Source organism: Barbus barbus, assembly GCF_936440315.1.
Source record: "Barbus barbus genome assembly, chromosome: 17".
Lineage (NCBI taxonomy): Eukaryota > Metazoa > Chordata > Actinopteri > Cypriniformes > Cyprinidae > Barbus > Barbus barbus.
In genome coordinates this window covers 17,952,235-17,967,379 of record NC_136745.1, presented here as the reverse complement: position 1 = coordinate 17,967,379, position 15,145 = coordinate 17,952,235, and positions in this window count along the sequence as shown.

The following is a 15,145-nucleotide window of genomic DNA, read 5'->3' as shown; positions in this document are numbered from 1 at the left end:
TGTGTGTTGATGGTAAATTTAAGGTATGCATGCTGTGATATCTCAAGCCGATCACCTGTGCCTCCTGCTAAAGACAAGCTACACTGCCATCTAATGGAGTTAGCGCTTCTACTAACTGAAAGTCAGTGCTACATATACTTAAAGCATGTTTATGTGAAGCAGGTATCAAAAAGAAGGTGGTTAGAGCAAAGCAAAAAAAATAAAAATGAAACATGTAAACTGATTTAGAGAAGCGGCTGCCTTCCTAGCTAGTGCGTAACATAATGCAACATACTGTTAGACAGCATAATCAGAGTAGTCAAACACACCCCGCTCTCAAATCTCTCTGCCAACAACCACATGGACGTGGGAGTCTGTGTTAATGAAACAAGGTAATGAGTTGTGCCAGTGCAAATGCTACACTGTGTTGTCCTGGATTTCAACCTTGAGGTTATGGACGCTGCCAAACATGAAAGGCAATCATGCTTGTTAGATGTAGTAAGATCTAATACAGCAGCCTGGCCAGATACATCATGGATTGTGATATTCAATTAAAATGCCAAAAAATGTTATGATTAGCTTGACTTGAAATTGAGTATCTGCCACTGTGAGAGGATAATGTGGTATTGTGACGCAACCAAGGAGAACGTTAGCATCATTCACGCTCGTATTCTGACACATGACGACGCAAGGAGTGATTAATAGTAGCCAGAAAGAAATAAAGCACACTGATTACACGTTTGTTGTACATTATCTCTGTGATTATCTCTCGTTGTGCTTCATTCAGCCACACAGTTACACAAAAGTGAAAGTACAGCTCGTTCAGATCTCCAAGTACAGGATGATTAAGAGAGTGAGTGACTTTAAAAGGGCTGCTTTCACAGTGGTTTGTCTTCTGTATTTGTACGAGTGACAACACTTTAGATAACATGAGAGTGTAAACTGAGGCATTAAAGGGACATTTCAGAATAACTGAATAACATAACTTCCTTTTTTCTTTTTTTTTGTGCGTGTGTGAACAATCTCTTTAAAATTTATATCTGAAAATTTAAAGCAAAAATATCTCTGATCTCTGTATTTTGCACTCTGCCATCCATATACCAAACGGCAAAGGACAGAAAGATTTCTTATAAAAGCATTGACAAATGCAGTGCCTTTTCCCGAAGTTGGCCCTGCTTCTGACCCTACAGGAGCTGGATGAAACTGTGGAGGTGGTGGAGGGATGATGAGTTACACACACGGTATTACAAGATTACACTGAAAGGATGTGTCGACGCTCTGTAGGGGGTGGAGGAGGGGTGAAGATAGCTTTTTACTTCTATAAATCACAGTTAACAAGAAAGAGTAGCAAATCTCCAAAACATACTGTCTGTATTAGTAGATACAGCATAGCATTTCTTCTTCACTGACATAATTATCGTGACATACAGTGGTTGTGTTTTCATCAGACTGATGGACGAAAACAAAATGTCTAAAACTCAGAACACTGTTTTCTCCTTCCGGAGAATGGCAGCTGAATACATTACTGACAGTTTATATTTCCAAATGTGTCTAGGAGACACCCGTAAGTGGTTATCAAGCCAGTCTGGTAAGCAAGGACACTTGTGTTTAAGAGCATCTAGAGAAATCACTGAACACTGGATGCAAAATATAATTACATATCATTTTATCCTGACCTTGCTAAAGTCCTTGGCCCTCTGTACTTGTATATTATTTTCTGTTCTTATTCTTAACATAATGCCTCATTGTTTAAGGGAACGTTGCTAATGTTGTGATAATAGTGTAATAGTGTGAGAGAACAGAGTCCATACTGAAGCTGAAAAGTCACATCATATGGCCAATTTTCTGCTCTCTTCTGCCACTTGGTCCAGAGATAATGAGCCAATGGTCAATGTCCCTACTCATTCACATGTCCTCTGTTAGTGCTGACATTTCATCATTTCACCACCATCTATCTGGAGGATGATGTCTCGCCCATCATTTGATTAAGCAATTTATTTATTCTTGTCTGCCGTGACCACACATAAGCAGGACTTGCAGGACAGCTTTCAATATGTTTGGTAAAAGAAACAACAAATTGGCAGTTTGGAGAACTTATAAGCACATCATTATTCTTTAGTAAATAGGGAGCAGAGGCAGGGTGAATGCCTCTTCTTTCACAGTCAGCCACGCATGGCGGAGGTAATCACACTTTCATTTCCAGCCCTAACAGTGTGCCATGCTTTAATGATTTTAATCAAACTCATTCACTCACTCTTTCAATAAACAAATATGAAGAGTCTGTTTTGATTTGCTTTCTTTTTACCTCCCGAGAAGCCGAGGGAACATTAGGGCCGTGTTAGGAATGATCAAATATGTTTGTGTGTGTTTGTATGTGCGCAGAATGCTTGATAACACTATAATATAAACCAATCAGTCAGCATCCACTGGTGGTTTGTCTTTTATTTTTGAGTTTCATTATGACAGACGATTTGTGTTCTTTTCATGTACTTTGTGATTATCTAGCCCTTCAAATTGGCATCTACTATATTGGAAATATTCTGCAATATTTCACGCTGCCCTTTTTTTATACACTAACACTTTTTTTTCTGCAAAAAGGACAAACAGATGTTCAGTACAGTTAAACTTTACTAATCGTCATACTGTTTCAGAAGACCTCAGAAGAGGAACACATGGAACACTTTTATCACAATTTGTACAGCTTGACTGAACATTGTATGGAAAGGGCAGATTCAACATTCTGCTGAACTGTTTGGAATGACATGAGAATGAGTAAATGATGACAGAAATACATTTTTGTGTGAACTATTCCTTTAAACAAGGCAGTTATAATTATTAAGTTCAATACAATGCAACAACATAAAAGTGAATAAATAAATAAATAAACTATATATATATATATATATATATATATATATATATATATAAATAACATACCACTTTTGAGAAGACCCCAAATAAAGGTTTTGTTAGATTTAACTAACTTTTGGGGTTAGTACAACATTCCTCCTATTTGAATCTTTGTATTCTATATATTTTATAATTGTAAACTCTTTCTTCTCATGCCCATAATTTATTTGTTGAGTTCTAAAGTTTAAAACTTTTTTTTTTTTTTTTTTATAGAAAGAAAAGAGAGAAAGCACTACTTTCTGAATACTGCCTTCCAGCACCACCATGAGCTTCTATTTGAAGCCTCTCTGGTCTTTGCAGGCCCTGGAGACCGTCATCTTTCCTCAGGGCTTCTTCTCACGCTAAACCTGGACACACTCAACTTCAGATGAACGAGAGATCTACAGTATTTTGTTATTATTATTATTTATATTGTTTTATTGTGTTGTTGTCTTTTACTGATTAAATGTAAATACATAAATAATATTTCACCTGTCAAAGTAAACACACTATTCTTTTGCCACAACACTTAATTTGTTGTGACCACATCATATTATCTAGCGGGAATATTATATTATATTATATTATATTATATTATATTATATTATATTATATTATATTATATTATATTATATTATATTATATTATATTATTCACTGATATCACTGATATTTTCTTATTTTATTTAAAAATGTTTATATTTATTGTTATGCATTTATTTTAATTTATCTCTAAGCCATTTTCTGTAGCATCAATTTATGTACTTAAAGTAGTAAAGTTTATATGTTTTTGGAAATATTCTAAATTCCCACAACCATGCTAATAAAGCGTCGACACTATAAATTATTCATAAACACTGCAATGCTCACAATTGAAACAATGGGTGTGAATGACAGTGTTTGATTCACAAATTACACAATGGGAAAATCTGATATTTAAAATGTGTATGTATGTATGTATGTATATATATATATGTATATATATATATATATATATATATATATATGTATATATATATATATATATATATATATATATATATATATATATATATACACACGTATGTATGTGTAAAATTTTTATTTATCCCTATATATTTTTTAATGACTGATACTACTCTGACTGAAATGAAAGATGAACATGTAACAGTAAAATACCAGTGAAGAGAAGTTTGCTCAAAATAAAACCCGGAGGATGTTATTCCTCCAACATTATATAGATCTAGTTTGCTGCTTCTGTACCATTCGTTTAAGTGATCAAAGCCTATAGTCCCTGTTTTAATCGGTGAATGACACTGCTGAATGAGAAAAAAGGGAGCAAAACAGTCATAACCCATAGGCAAACACACACACACACACACACATCTGTGCTGATAAACCCAGGTGTGAACCAGTGATGGGAAGAGAACATCCTCTGACAGACACTTGGCAGGGGTTTGTATGAGTAAACAGACACACACTCACCCACACGCATACACACACATATGATTACTTATTCTTGTGTGCGGGTTTAAATTGCATTCCTGGAAGAAGGCATTTTGGATGCTTATGTGTGTGTTTTTCTTTGCATGTGATTATCTATGACATGTGCACTCTATAGGACTTCATAATTTCATAAATTGTTTTGCTACTTTCTGACATTTCATGATGAGCCAAAACATAATTATAAATCATATAAATATCAGACTAATTACCGTTGTTAACACAATACGTATTGTATGCCAGAAAAAGTGAGAGAGAGAGGATAAACATGGAAACATTCATTAAAGTGAATCTGCAAGGGGGAAAAAAACACATTTCCATTCCATATAGTACCAACCCACAACATATGCTGCTACAATTACTATTTTTTCAAAACTCACACAAACTATTTAGAAGTATAGACTAAAAAATAAGACTCTAAAAAGACACTGAGGTGGACTTCTACTGTCAGACAATAATACAAACTGCCCATTAAAGGAATAGTTCACCAAAAAAAAATTGATTTACTCTCAGGCCTTTCAAGATGTAGATGACTGACTTTCAGCAGAACATTAAAGATGATTTTTCACTGAAACCATGGTCTTTGGTGATTCGGACAACATAAGTAAATTTAAGAGTCAAAAAAGCAGATACGAAGAACACAAAATGAATCCCCATAGCTCCTGACAATGTATATTGATATATATTATATAGAAGTGAAATAAACAGTACAAAACAGTACATTTTCAGTTTTGGCATGAACTATTCCTTTAATGGTTGTTTACGTTTATAGACACAAAATAGTCCCTTTATTCATTCCCAATGTACAAATTTCACATTTAGCCATAATACATTTTCAAAATCGCCCTAACAGGCAAATAAAATCATTGTCATCTACCTAGAAGCAATTTGGAGATCTTCCAGTGTCATAGACATAAATATTCAATGAACTAGAGTAAAAAGTAAAATTTAACTATGAGATGGACAGGTGCGCATGGCCCCTCATAAACCACACACACATTTCACAGTCATGTGTATGCTGTTTTGGCTACTAATTATGTGTTTTGCATTTTCCTGAGAGAATTGGCAATAGACCAGACGGAAGACGCAAGGGCATTTTTGTCATTGGGCTGTTGTAGTGACAGAAAGAATAAAAAGAAGAAAAAATAAATTCAAAAGTCATATCTACCTCGGATTCTTCATTAACACAGGTTAATGCTTTAATGATATACTGTTTCCTGCCAAAAAAACTTATAAAGTTAGAGAGAAGTTTTTTCTCTAGCAGACTAATTAACCATGATACCCCTTAATGCATTCAAATGTAAAGTACAGCAAAACAAAGTATGTTTCAAATTTGCTTAATTACAATAATTAGCAATGAAAGGAAATGATAAGCATTGGAATTAGTTAAGTGTTATGGAAAGAATTATTGTTATTAACAGATTTGCAATAAATAAGTTATATGCATCTATAAGAACTGCTCTATGCATCTATGTTAGATATATTTTATTTATTTTGCACACATTGTAATCCAAATAATTTTACTCAATATTGATGGAAGAAAATCATTTGTATACTGTATATGAAAATAAATGCTAGTTTGTAATAAAAATCATGTAAAAAGACAGCTAAAACGAATCTCTACCCCCACAGATATGGCAAACTTTGTCCCCATTTGCAAATACTTTTGACAGCACTGTATTTTTTTTTAAAGTTATCAGCTTTAAAAGAGCATACTTATTTAAAATAAGCACTTCAGAAAATTGGGTAACCATTTTCTGTTAATTTAAGCACTTTTGACATTTTATAATCTCTGGTATTTTATCAAATCTTTTGTATTATTTAGTTTCTAGTACAGTGCACTGTACATCTTGGAGCTACAAAGTGTGAGTGCAGACATATTTCATAAATGATTCTACAATGTGATTAGAACAGTCAGTGCGGGCCTATTTTGTACATCCTTGGCAACAAATCTATTCCTTAATTATAGAAAATTATTAGTATCTCTACAGAAATTCTGCATCTTTCTTCTTTGACAATCTTACAGTTTTTCCATGAAAATGGATCTTTTCATGGGCTGAACTTTAGCCTCTTCAACTACGGATTTTTTTTTTTATCCTGTTTGACAGGCACTGAAAAACTACTGATTGAGTCACCTTGAACAGATGATAATTTAATAGAAACCATACAAAGTCTCAAAGTATATGTGATAAACTCAAGGATTCTCATTAGCTACATAAAATGAATTAATAAATAATTTTTATATAGCCTATATATAACAGGACAACAATTTACACCTGAACCATTTGCATCAGTTGAAATGTTGGAACTAGAAAGTGATACAAGTATACTGTGAGACAGCCTACACCCACTGATGTTTATATTAAGCCAACAGCATTCAAACGACAGCATTGAAAGCCAAAAGCAAGACAACAAGGTGTGATGAGCTGATTTCGTGATGGATTTCAATGTTTTTTCTTAGGCTATTAAGCACTGAATTAGAATAAGGAACGGTAATGAATCAAACAGCTATGCCGACTGAAAGAAAGTAAATAAAAACAACCATTTTCTGAACAAACCACCGCTATAGGGATCCGAGCAACATTGATTTTGGAGCCAAACTCTGTAAAGTCCATTTACAGCCGTTTTCTGAAGCCAAAAGTCTGTTTACACAGGAGTACAAGGTGTTGCATCATGTTGCTGACTTGCCTGTCAGTTACACGTCTCTCGATAACGGATCCAGACGGCCCTAATACGGTGAGATCCTTGGATACACACACACGCTCTGTATCAAAGGCAACTCAAATTACCCAATGTTTATAGATATGACATCAGATTTGTTAATTCCTGGTTTGTTCCTCCAGAGAGGAAGTGTTTAATGACAGAGAGCAAGCAGGAACGCCACAGGGGGCCATCCGAACCACTGTCAATCCCGCAGATGCGGGATTCAGAAAATGTCCTTGTGGCACTGCATGATGTAAATCTTTAGAGAGGCCTGAAAGCTAGCGGGGTACTCATAGTGTAAATGATTTATATAGCAAACACGCGCACGCCGACGAGAAACACACAGAAACACTCACGCTGACACCCTGATCAAAGCAGATGTGCGAACCCCCTGAGAGATCCTCTCTCCCTCTCTAGAACACAGGGGGAGAGGAATTAAGAGAGGGATGAGGAAGAAAGCAAGAGGCTGACGAGGAAGAAGAAAGACCCACAGTGGCATGGGGAGGGGAAGCGTTTGTGATTAAGGACGTCCCTCCTTCCTTTAAATCCTCAAAGTCATTTGCTTTCATTTCGCATACTTTCTTGTGCTTATTAGCTCAAAGAGAGCAAATCCTTTGTCATATGACCCTTCTCGTAGGCGTCTTTGAATGTTGCAATCCATCTTCCGGTGTGCAGATTTTTTGCGTACAAGCTTTAGCTGTGAAATCCTCAAACGTCAGAGCACGTAGGGACTGTGTCAAACAGATCCGCTGTAAATCTGATATATTCTCAATCAAATTTAAATCTGGTAAATGTGGTTATAAAGCTTGTTTTTGAAGCTAATGGGCTTCATATTTGTTTCTGCGATTAATGGCAGTTTCTACTTAGCAACATATATGTATATGTAATAAAGATTTAGAGTTGTCCGAGACACTGGATGAGACTGTGCTTATTGAAGTAATGTATGAGCAAATTAGGTGTGAAGGAAGACAAATTCATTTTCAGCTGCTAGAAGCTCCGTTATCTTTATTGAGCAGACTCGCAGACAAATTAGACTCTAGTGTTTGTGTGTGTGTGTGTGTGTGTGTGTGTGTGTGCGTTCATAAACACCACTTTTGTGACTTTAACATCATAATGCAAATTGTTTGATTTTTCAAATATGGACACTTTTAACCCTTTATAATGAGAATGAGGATGAGAATGAGCTTTATTTCCAGGTATGTTTACACATACGAGGAATTTGTTATAGTGACAGAAGCTCCACAGTGCAACAGAATGACAGCGACAGGACAGGACACAGGTAATAAAACAATAATATGCAAATATACAAAATAGACAATGTACAAAAACCAAAAACACAATATATAATATAAAGGCTATTTATGTATGTACAGGTATGATATGTGCAAATTTGAATTGTAAATAATTATGTGTGTTAAATAAATAATGTATAATAGTTTTGTGTGTTCCACGTTTATTGTCAAGTGTTCGTGAGATAGATTGCGTGTGCAGTGCTCTGTAGCGTCGATCAGACAGCAACAGTTCAAAGAGGGATAAGGTAGAGTTCTCTCTAGGTAAGGCTAATAAAAATAAATAAATAAAATAATAATAATAATAATAATATGTATATAATTTAAACTATTTTTACAATACACAATTTGACAAAATTACAATGCTTCCATTCATAAGTGATATTTATTTAAATTGATATTTTTGGTGTTTTTGTCTTTCTAAACATGTTTTCTCAAGCATAAACTTCACTGTTGTCTCAGTGGTTAACAACTACACTAATTATTCAATGACAAAAAGTGTTTGTTGTGATGCAAAAGATATCACAACTGTTGCAATTAACATAAAATATTACTGATTAATGATTATGTCACTGTTTTTAAAATTTTATATTTTTTATAATGGATTTTCATAGCTTAAAAGGATAAATTTACAAATGTTATAATCAATTCCTCACCTCATGTAATGTAAAATGTGACTTTCATCTTGCATCCAAACGAAAAAAAAAAAGGTAATACAGTATTTTGAAAAATGTCTGAAAAGTTTTTTTTCTTTTATTTTTTTTTACTTTTTTTTTCTTTCTTTCTTTCTTTCTTTCTTTCTTTCTTTCTTTCTTTCTTTCTTTCTTTCTTTCTTTCTTTCTTTCTTTCTTTCTTTCTTTCTTTCTTATCCAGCGATGTGTTGAACCCTATGAACAAAAAGTAGTTCAACACTTAAAAATGAAGAAAGAAAGTCATACATGTTGGGATGACATAAGGATGAGTAAATGATGACAGAATTTTCATTTTCACTTTAAGATTGAAAGTCTGGGTCAGGGAAAATGGTTAAAAAAAAAAAAATCTAAACATAAAATAAAAGTAGCAGCAATAAATGAAGGCACTGTAAATTCATTCCAACACTTTTAGCAATTCTAAATTTAACCTTCATGTAAAAAAAAAAAAAAAAAAAAAAGAATCTGCTAGTTTTAATAAAAGTCAACCCACTGAAGTGTATAAAAGTACCCATAGTTGCAACACTAATATGAACCCATGCAGACTCACACATACCATAAATTACATGCCCAAGACGTGTTGGAAATGTTCTCTTTAAGCTCTTTAATGAAGTCATCTATATTTGTTAAGTCAGGCCATTGTTTCACAACCTTGTAAAGGTCATGGAAAGTACTGTGCAATGTACTGCAATAGATAATGTATTTTCTCCATTCTTCTCTGTCTGGCCTCTGTGCGCCTGTAAAGAGAGGGAGTGGCACACCTCACCCTGATTAGCATACTAAACGCCATCAGAATCGATATGCTGATTAACTCTGAAGCCCTTGATGATAATCTCATTCACAGATAATTCAATATCACTCTTATCTGAGGAAGGCATCCCCCTTCAACAACTTTGTGTAAGGTCCCCATGTAGATATCTGGCAAAATGGTTTGGCAAAGTGAAGACATTAATTACTCACAAATAGAGGACAAACTAGTCTCTTTATCTCTTGCAATCGTTCCCTCGCTTGCTCTGTTGCAATCTCTCTCTGTCCTCTTTTGGACAGCAAATAGTTGTGTTTCTAAAGTTTGCCTGCTCTGCATGGATGCTAATCATTGTGTGCTTAGTTTAGCCATTGATTCATTATAACCACATAAATCGACCCAACCACTCAAAGAAATTCTGATATTTTGATATCAACTATTTTAAATGAATGAATACAGAGTTTAAACACAACTTGACTAGAGACAAACACTTTATACTGTATACCGCAGAGATGTATCAAAACTACATTGTTTTCTTATACAGAGTGTCTGTTTACACTTAGTGTAAATAGCCCACCTTGTTTGGCAGAGGCTATTTACACTAACTCCGCCCACCAACGTGTGATTGGAAGACGGCCATCAAACGTCAGCTTAAGTGGCATAGATGGTAAACCATGTACCGTAGTCTTTTTGACGCTATCGACCTGGGTTTTAACCCGCTTTTTGCCAAACTTTTGTTATCCCTTTTCAAATCATATATTACATCGGAAAGGCATTTATTTTCAATAAAATTGGAGGAAATAATCAAAAAGGTGAAAATAAAGTATCGGGTAGGGTTAGGTTAGGTGTAGGGAGGGCTTTATTGTCCCAATAAGGTGGCATCCATTTAATAATTTGAATTAAAATGATAACTTACACTGAATATGTTATTATTGCATACTGTTGTATAATGTCCTAAAATACTGAGGTGCAAATAATTGCCACTATTTGCAATAAGTTGTATAAATAGCTGAAAATCATAGTATTTTAACATAGTGTAAATAGAATCTATAGCTATTTGCACTTAGTGTAAATAGCATATCGCAAAAAATACTGCTATTTTCACTTAGTGTTACAGTAATAGCATCCATCGCTATTTGCACTTAGTGTAAATAGCGGCTGCCTTTCTTATAATCAACAAAACCTACAATGAAATTGTCCGGTCCAACATGTTGCATCATGTTTTGACTTACATACAGCTACTCCAGCACCCTACTGCCCAGTTCCATAGAAATACAATTATTTAATTCACAACTGTAACATTTCAATTGAAAGGTTATTGGTTTTTAAAAACAATTCACAGAGGGGGAAAAAAACACATCTTTCTATTTTCTGAGAGAAGCTATACAAGAAAGGAAGACGTCATATAGCTCCTCAGGGCCATTTCCTCCCTACTGACTTTGTAAAGCTTTATAGCCAATATGAAAGAAATGAAAAGAAGCAGAAGTAAAAACAAGAAGTGACTTTGTGCGTGTGTGTGCGGGGCAGAGTGTGCGTTTTTTTTAGAGCAGCCATCCTAACAATGTTTAATTGTGTCAGTAAAGTGGGACAGCATTGCAATGTGACCTTCCAACGGCTCAAAACCAATTCTACTTTTGGAGAGCGAGAGTCTCAGCAACCGGATACCATGCATTCTCATTACAACTGGTGTCATTGTGCTCTCAGAACAACGGTCTACCACAGTGAATGTATCAATTCACAGCAAGAACATTTTCAAATAGGCATTCAGGAGTCCAGAGCCGCGGTAACTCTTTTTTGTGTAACTGCAGCCAAATTATGCGAGACAGAACGACGCTGAACATCTGACATAACACAAATATAACTCTGACTCGCTGATAGGTAACTTTTTTACAGATCAGAGGGTGTCTGGGAGATCAGATCAATTCTGCTCAGAAGTTTTATTATAACGTGACTCTTTGCGATGAAACAAAGTGGGGTGACAGCTTGTGACCCCCTATTAAAACTAAGAGAGCATAAAAGTAGGTCACCCTCCTGAGACGGCTGGTTTTGGGGTGAAGATCACGTTGGGTATTCTATCTGAATGCTCTTCCAGGTCCTAGTGTTGGATTAGTGATTTTTCGCTCGCACACTGCTTGAAATGTGGGTTCAACATGATTGCAATTTCATAAATATTTTTGAATCTTGGGGTACCAGATCAGTACGATGGTTTAAACAGAAAACAACAACATACCAAAGTATGGGCAAGTACAGCAACAAATGAACTAACACAATCTTTTCTACATATAAACCTGACAAAAAGAATTGGATTTATGAAATCATATTAGGGTTGTTCAGAAGCTTATTTCAACCACAGAATACAACTATAAACAAAAGCATTATGAGTTTATATACTCGTAATTATGAGTTTACATCTTGCAATTAATACATATTTTTACACTTGTTTTCCCTCCACCACAGTAGAAAAAATAAAAAAGGGTAATTGTGATTTATAATCCCTTAATTCTAACCTTTTTTTTTTTCTCTCACAATTACAAGTTTATTTTTCACAGTTGGCTTTTCTTCTCACAATTGCCAATACACACATATATTATATAAACAAAAACTTTTATTTTGGAAGTGATTAATTGCAATTAATTGTTTGACATCACTAATAACAATTACAAAATACAAATTATACATATCAGGGTATAAATAGGAATAATTAGTCAGAATTAAGGTGCACATAGCCATTTTTTCCTCATTAAATAGCATCAGATAAAGAAGTGAATAGCACTTTTGTGTTATCTGTTTAATAAAGATAAATCTCTCATGCACTGAAAAAAAAATTATTCATTGAATTAGCTTTTTTTAAGGTAAGTGGTTGCATTCAATTTATTTTAGCTACAAAAAATAGTTTCAACAAATTTAGTTGACTAACTTTCAACATTTTTTTTTATTAAATGTAGCTAAAATAAATTGTTTGCGACCTCTTACCTTAAAGAAAATAAATAAATAAAAAATAGTATCATTTTGTTCAGTGTGTGATGTGATTCACATGGAACAGAATGCCTCAAAGGGTCAAAACTGTAAAGATCACATGACCATCTGAGATAATTTGCTTCATCTCAGTAGCTCCATTATCAGACACTTTTGATCGTGAAATAAATTAATCATTGCTGCTAGGTCACAGTCCATTACCATATCTGTGTAATTTGTACAAAACGTTATTGAGTGCACCTTGCAGATGTAATTATTTTTGATTTGTTGCAAATTCCTTTATTGTGTGACCATGTTTTAATGATCTGAATTGCAATTCATGTGATTTCAGTTCAAATTCCAACTCATGAACTGAAAGGCAAACCATTTTTAAATTGAGAATTTTTCCTAACCCTGCAGCTACTATGTAAGAAAAAAGACAGACATGAAAGAAGACAGATATTACAGAGCATTACACCTGACATAATTAAGATTAATGGGGAAGTGTCTGACACGTGTGACCTCGGACTGAGAACCAAGACGAGAAAAAAGATCAAATCTACAACGGATGGGTTAGCAGCTGGCAAAATGCTGCCACAGTAACTTGCAGTGACAACTGGCATATTGAGAAAGTGCATCAGAGTATGCATAAAGTGCACAAGGAGTTGGCATGTGGGTGTGTGAGAGAAAGTGTGTGTGAAAAAGAGAGAGCGGGTGATGAACTTGTGTGTGATGTGTGTTCTGCACACCACCGCAGCCATCTGGCTGAGCAATCAAGGCCGGATGATAAACACTATATGCTGTCACCTCTCAGATTCTGCTGACCGATCAATATGCTGAACGTTTTTACATCACACTTTAGGCAAGGCTACATATAAGAGACATCCAGCTCGGCAAATCACCTTCTAATAAGAATTGAAACCCGAACAAATTGATGCATCTTTATGATAAATATGACCGCTTGACATTTTGAACACACATCTACAGAGCAAAAAAAAGAGTATTAGCCACTTGAGATTACCATATGAGAGAAAAAGGATACCAGCACTACTTGGGATGATGGAGACTTTATTACTTTGAACAATACCAACGCGTTTAGGCCTGAAAGCCTTCCTCAGATTACCATAGGTGAAAGGAACGCTGAAGTCTCTTTAAATTCCACATCATTCCTGCACTCATATTCATCTATCAGGAATTTTCATTCATTAAAAATTGTTTTTCTTAATTTCTTCATTCTGACTAATATACCACTAGGTCGTACTATGATTATTTTGTTATCCCATAGCCAATTGCATTATGTGTTGTTAAGTGTGTTGTGCTTGTGATGGAGCATTTATGAGGAGACAACACTATAGGGATGCACAATACTGTATATTGGTACATATTGGATATTTATTTTTTCTTATGCTCCCTGTTTTTACATAAATATTACCTCTGTCATCATCTAAAGCTTCAAGCTAATGTTTACACTAAACAGTGTTGTAGAATATCAGAGACTGAATCAGACAAATTTAAGGTGCATCAGAACATTGAAACCTGAGGAGCTGGAATTCAGAGAGGCCCCAAGGAAACAGGACGTCGTAAATCAGATTCCTAGCTCCAACTAGTCTGAAGCAAGCAAACTAACCAGCAAGCCTCTTTCACAAAACAGCTTACAACCTTGAGACAATAGAACACTTATTGATAATTCCAATTCAGAAAGGAGACTGTCAAATTTGTTGCAAATAATCAAGACTGATGTTAAAGAGATGGCCATCACGTGTTCCACGATTGAATTCACGAGCTTCCTTAGACTAACTTTTCCCCCACATAGAAGACAGACCAAACCAAAATTCCTTTGTCTAAAGAACATGCCTTCATTCTCCATAGAACTATACAAAGACTTTATTTTTCATATGCACATAAAATCATCCTAAAAGTACATTTCTATGCAGAACCCCATATTATGTTTGTAACCCACATATTAGACTATCATTTTTTAATAAAATATCATGTATGTAATTTTAATCATTATTGAATAGCTGAAGGATTCATACAGTATGTGTTTGGTATGTATGAGTTTAAAAAATCATGCTTTAAATGTTTCTTCCAATCAATTCTTTGTCAAATACATCATAGTTTTGTTATAGAAATCATGTTCAAAAGTATACTTTGCAAGAGCTCTGACTGAACAGATAACATGTTGATTTATTAGTGGGGTGGAGAAACAAAGCAATACCCTGAGCAAGGACAGTATCTAATTGGTCAAGACATCCAGATGGGACGGTCTGAAAGCCGAGTTTAAAAACTCAGGACACCATCAAACTCTCTCTTCTTCTTAAAATTGCTCTCTTGGTCCTCTCCCTTCTCCTCTTCTTCTCTTTTGCCACCGCGTTTTGACGCTGCTCTTTGAGCGTGCTCTTAAATAAGTGATTG